Source organism: Rhinopithecus roxellana, chromosome 5 (assembly GCF_007565055.1).
Source record: "Rhinopithecus roxellana isolate Shanxi Qingling chromosome 5, ASM756505v1, whole genome shotgun sequence".
NCBI classification, from domain to species: Eukaryota; Metazoa; Chordata; class Mammalia; order Primates; family Cercopithecidae; genus Rhinopithecus; species Rhinopithecus roxellana.
In genome coordinates, this window is record NC_044553.1 from 30,300,018 (window position 1) to 30,306,126 (window position 6,109).

The 6,109-nt window shown below is 42.4% G+C and overlaps 1 pseudogene across 1 annotated transcript; it reads left to right on the forward strand.

Annotated features, from left to right (window-relative positions):
* The first annotated feature begins 4,823 nt into the window (after positions 1-4,823).
* Positions 4,824-5,674, forward strand: LOC104678479 (annotated as a pseudogene). Its single transcript, XR_750190.1, has one exon. The product of XR_750190.1 is annotated as a 28S ribosomal protein S10, mitochondrial pseudogene (transcript).
* Positions 5,675-6,109: the final 435 nt, after the last annotated feature.

The following is a 6,109-nucleotide window of genomic DNA, read 5'->3' on the forward strand; positions in this document are numbered from 1 at the left end:
TAGTTACTCTCTTCTAATACTAGTGGGAGTGCAAATTTAAATTGGTGCAGCCTTGGCTGGGCGCAGTGGCTCATGCCTGTAATCCCAGCACTTTGGGATGGGTGAATCACTTGAGGTCAGGAGTTCGAAACAAGCCAGGCCAACATGGTGAAACCCAGTCTCTACTAAAAATACAATCATTAGCCAGCCATGGTGGTGTGCACCTGTAATCTCAGTTACTCGGAAGACTGAGACATGAGAATCGCTTGAACCTGGTGGGTGGAGGTTGCAGTTAACCAAGATCATGCCACTGCATTCCAGCCTTGACAACAGAGCAAGACTTTGTCTCAAAAAAATAGAAATAAATAAATAAATAATAAATTGCTGCAGCCTCTCCAAATTGGTGCAGCCTCTACGGACAGTGTTAGTCAGACTGGGTGGCTTAAACAACAGATATTTATGTTCTTACCCTTCTGTAGGATGGAAGTTCAAGATCAGGGCCTTTACGCTTGGTGTCTGGTGAAGGCTGTCTTCCTCACACGCCCTCTTCTCTGCGTCCACGCGGAAAGAGAAAGATCTCTGGTGTCTTTCCTTTTCCTCTTCTTATAAGGACATCATTCCTATTGGACTGAAGTCCATCCTTATGACCCCACTTCACCTTTATTACCTTCCTGTAGGTCTCCATCTCCAAATGCTGTCACATTGGGGGCTAGTGCTTCAACATATGAATTTTTGGGGAGGACACAATTCAGTCCAGAACAGAGGGAAATTAAGTAGTTTCTACCAAAACTTTAAATGTCTATACTTTTTGCTGCTCTGCCTATGGATTATCCATTCTTTTTTTTTTTTTTTTTTTATACTTTAAGTTCTAGGGTACATGTGCATAACGTGCAGGTTTGTTACATATGTATACTTATGCCATGTTGGTGTGCTGCACCCATCAACTCGTCAGCACCCATCAATTCATCATTTATATCATGTATAACTCCCCAATGCAATCCCTCCCCCCTCCCCCCTCCCCATGATAGGCCCCAGTGTGTGATGTTCCCCTTCCCGAGTCCAAGTGATCTCATTGTTCAGTTCCCACCTATGAGTGAGAACATGCGGTGTTTGGTTTTCTCTTCTTGTGATAGTTTGCTAAGAATGATGTTTTCCAGCTGCATCCATGTCCCTACAAAGGACGCAAACTCATCCTTTTTTATGGCTGCATAGTATTCCATGGTGTATATGTGCCACATTTTCTTAATCCAGTCTGTCACAGATGGACATTTGGGTTGATTCCAAGTCTTTGCTATTGTGAATAGTGCTGCAATAAACATACGTGTGCATGTGTCTTTGTAGTAGAATAATTTATAATCCTTTGGGTATATACCCAGTAGTGGGATGGCTGGGTCATATGGTACATCTAGTTCTAGATCCTTGAGGAATTGCCATACTGTTTTCCATAATGGTTGAACTAGTTTACAATCCCACCAACAGTGTAAAAGTGTTCCTATTTCTCCACATCCTCTCCAACAACTGTTGTTTCCTGATTTTTTAATGATTGCCATTCTAACTGGTGTGAGATGGTATCTCATTGTGCTTTTGATTTGCATTTCTCTGATGGCGAGTGATGATGAGCATTTTTTCATGTGTCTGTTGGCTGTATGAATGTCTTCTTTTGAGAAATGTCTGTTCATATCCTTTGCCCACTTTTGGATGGGGTTGTTTTTTTCTTGTATATTTGTTTGAGTTCTTTGTAGATTCTGGATATTAGCCCTTTGTCAGATGAGTAGATTGCAAAAATGTTCTCCCATTCTGTAGGTTGCCTGTTCACTCTGATGGTAGTTTCTTTTGCTGTGCAGAAGCTCTTTAGTTTAATTAGATCCCATTTGTCAATTTTGGCTTTTGCTGCCGTTGCTTTTGGTGTTTTAGACATGAAGTCCTTGCCCATGCCTATGTCCTGAATGGTACTACCTAGATTTTCTTCTAGGGTTTTTATGGTATTAGGTCTAACATTTAAGTCTCTAATCCATCTTGACTTAATCTTCGTATAAGGAGTAAGGAAAGGATCCAGTTTCAGCTTTCTACTTATGGCTAGCCGATTTTCCCAGCACCATTTATTAAATAGGGAATCCTTTCCCCATTTCTTGTTTCTCTCAGGTTTGTCAAAGATCAGATGGCTGTAGATGTGTGGTATTATTTCTGAGGACTCTGTTCCATTGGTCTATAGCTCTGTTTTGGTACCAGTACCATGCTGTTTTGGTTACTGTAGCCTTGTAGTATAGTTTGAAGTCAGGTAGCGTGACGCCTCCAGCTTTGTCCTTTTGACTTAGGATTGTCTTGGCAATGCGGGCTCTTTTTTGGTTCCATATGAACTTTAAAGCAGTTTTTTCCAATTCTGTGAAGAAACTGATTGGTAGCTTGATGGGGATGGCATTGGATTATCCATTCTTTATTCCTTTACTTTCTTAATAAACTTGCTCTAACTTAAAAAAAAGTCTATACTTTTGCTTCAGTCATTCTACTTCTAGGTATTTATCATACAAATGATCAAACAGGTGTAAAATAAGATTTATACAAGTATATTCAAGGCGTTGATATTTATAATAGCCAAAGACTAGAAACTACCTAAACATCCATGCATAAGGTATTGGGTAGATAAATTACGGGACATGCATTCAATAAAATACATAAAGGTGTAAAAGAATGAAGTAGCTCTATATAAAAGGATATGGAACAATCTCCAAGCTTGATTTGTTTGTTCATTTGTTTTGAGACAGAGTCTTGCTCTGTCACCCAGGCTGGCGTGCAGTGGTACAATCATGGCTCACTGCAGCCTCAACCTCCTGGACTCAAATGATCCTCCCACTTCAGCTTTCAGAGTAGCTGGGACTATAGGCACATGCCACCTACATCTGGCTAATTTTTTATTTTTTGTAGAGATGGGATCCCACTATGTTTCCCAGGCTGATCCTGAACTCTGGGGCTCAAGTGATCCCCCAGCTTTGGCCTCCCAAAGTGTTGGGATTACAGGCATGAGTCACTGCGCCCAGCCCAGGCTGTATTGTTAAGTGGAATAAGTGAGGAAGAGAACGAACAGTGTGAATAGTATGCTATCTTTGTGTAAAGGGTATGTCTGTGGGGGGAGAATATATATGAATTTGCTTTTGTTTATATAGACTATTTCTAGAAAATTATTGCTTCTAGATAGAGAAACTCAGTGCCTAGGGACAAGGCTTTTTTCTATATACCCTTTGTATCTTTGTGCCCTGAACATACATTTATATGTTAATATTTTTAAAGTAACAAAAACTGTCAGGGGAAAGAAAAGTCTGGCTGAAAGAACTGTTTTCACCACAGAGAACCCTTCACCTGGGAGGGCAATGAGGGGGTTGTGGGCTGGTCTCCCTTTGGGGAATGTGTTCTCCTTCTGGTACTAGCAAAGAGAATCTTCTCTTTCCTGGCACAGTTCCCATGAGAGCTCCACAGAGATCCAGTCTCTGGCAGTATTTCAGTCGGGGCACTTTTTTGAGGAGCCCATGACGAGACAGATGCTGCTGCATTTGGGTTGGGCTGGGGAAAAGCGAGTAGGAGATGTAAGGAGGATGGAGGAAGGGGGTGACCAGAAAGGTCTGCCCCACAGCACCCACACCTTTCTACTCTCCAGCCTCTGGCAGAAAACCCCTTAGCTGGTGTGGATTCAAGAAGGATCTGTTTATTTATTTGTGAAACAAATACTTACAGAGCACTGTCATGCACCAGGAACTGTGTTAGGTGCCGGCAGGTGCCGCCGGGAACTGCGTTAGGTACTGGTATCTATCGTCAGGAACTGTGTTAGGTGCCGGCAGGTGCAGTCGGGAACTACGTTAGGTGCCGGCAGGTGCCGCCGGGAACTGCGCTAGGTGTCGGCAGGTGCTGTCGGGAACTGTTAGGAACCGGGTTAGGTACAGCAGTAAATTAGACGCGTCCCTGCCACCGAGGAGCTTCTATTCCAGCAGGGGGAGACAAACAATACTAAGCGCATACATCATTAGCTATTTCTCTGTAGTGTGCTAAATGCTGTAAAAGAGAAGTTCGAGCGCTCTCGGACCTAGGTGTGGAAGGTCAGGGTAGGCTTCTCTTAGAAGGTGATATTTAAGCTGAGAAACTGGGAGGATAAACAGGAATTAGCTAGGTAATAGGAAAAGGGTTGGCGCCAGAGGAGAGAAAACAGCACGTGCACAGGCTCTAAGGCAGGAAGCAACTGAAAGCAGTCAGTAGGCCTGCATCACAGAGAGAGATAGGGAGAGGTAAGGCAAGGGCTAAATCTTGCAGAGTTGAGCTGAGAATTTTGGATTTTATCCTCAGAGCAGTGAGAAGCCATTGAATAATATTTGAAGCAAGGTTGTAACACAGATTTGCATTTTTTAAATACTGGCTAATATGGGGGAAATGATTTAAAGGGGGCAAAAAGGGAAGAGAGATGACAAATAAGAGACTAGAGTAATGGCTCAGGTGAAGGATGATGGTGGTCTACTCCGGGGGCTGTTAGTAAAGATAGTCATAGGCTGGTCATGGTGGCTCACACCTGTAATTCCAGCACTTTGGGAGGCCAAGACAGGCAGATCACCTGAGGTCAGGAGTTCGAGACCAGCCTGGCCAACACAGCGAAACCCCCATCTCTACTAAAAATACAAAAATTTGCTGGGTGTGGTGGCCCGTGCCTGTAATCCCAGCTACTCAGGAGGCTGAGGCAGGAGAATTGCTTGAACCTAGAAGGTGGAGGTTGCAGTGAGCCAAGATCACGCCACTGCACTGCAGCCTGGGCCACAGAGTGAGACTCCATCTCAATTAAAAAAAAAAAAAAAAAAAAAAAGAAGAAGATGGCGGCGCGGACAGCGTTCGGGGCCGTGTGCCGGCGCCTCAGGCAGGGATTGGGGAATTTTTCTATAAACAGTTCTAAGGGCGATGAAGTCAAAAATGGTGGCTTTCTTCTCAGTACCAATATGAAGTGGGTACAGTTTTCAAACCTACATGTTGATGTTCCAAAGGATTTGACCAAACCTGTGATAACGATCTCTGATGAACCAGACACATTATATAAGCGCCTGTCGGTTTTAGTGAAAGGTCACGATAAGGCTGTATTGGACAGTTATGAATATTTTGCTGTGCTTGCTGCTAAAGAACTTGGTATCTCTATTAAAGTACACGAACCTCCAAGGAAAATAGAGCGATTTACTCTTCTCAAATCAGTGCATATTTACAAGAAGCACAGAGTTCAGTATGAAATGAGAACACTTTACAGATGTTTAGAGTTAGAACATCTAACTGGAAGCACAGCAGATGTCTACTTGGAATATATTCAGCGAAACTTACCTGAAGGGGTTGCCATGGAAGTGACAAAGACACAGAACAGTTACCAGAACACATCAAGGAGCCAATCTGGGAAACGCTATCAGAAGAAAAAGAAGAAAGCAAGTCATAAAGCCTCGGGGAGGCCATTTGTGCCTGAATTTGGAATGAGGGTGGGCCAGATGAGTATGTTTAAGCAGAGAGTGCTTCCAGCTGAGATGATTGGAGTCCGCCTAACTGTTCCATTGAGTTTTCGTGCCTTCATCAGCTGAGAGCAGGGAATGGAACTTTAATGGAAGAACCACTTTTATCTATTCTTTTTATACATGTCATTGTTTCAGTTCTGATTTCAACAAACATGAGCAAACCACTTTGACTCAAAGTGGAAAGTGAAAATTCTATTTTGTTATGCTGCTAGTGTTCAATTATTAGTTTGCACCATTTTTAATTTATGTCAGTTGATGCATCTGAAAATAAGTGCTTGAAGTGTTCACACCCCTATTTTTTTTTTTTTTAAGATTCCTAGAAGGAATCTTTGGTTAATTCAAATTGAGCAGTTAAAGTTCGTGATATTTACCTTTGTGCAGGCTGGCATATGCTAACTTGGGGGTGGTAACCAACCAGTTTTATCTCATTTAAGCATTACATTTTGAAGACTGTGAATATACTTTACAGCAGATCAAACACATTTATGGCATGCATTGACCTCTTCTTGGAGCCCAAAATTTTATAGAGTTGCCTACCAGGGTTACTGTAATGGAATTTATGATCTTAAGGAATTACTAGTTATATTATTTATCCTATGATTCATTCATTC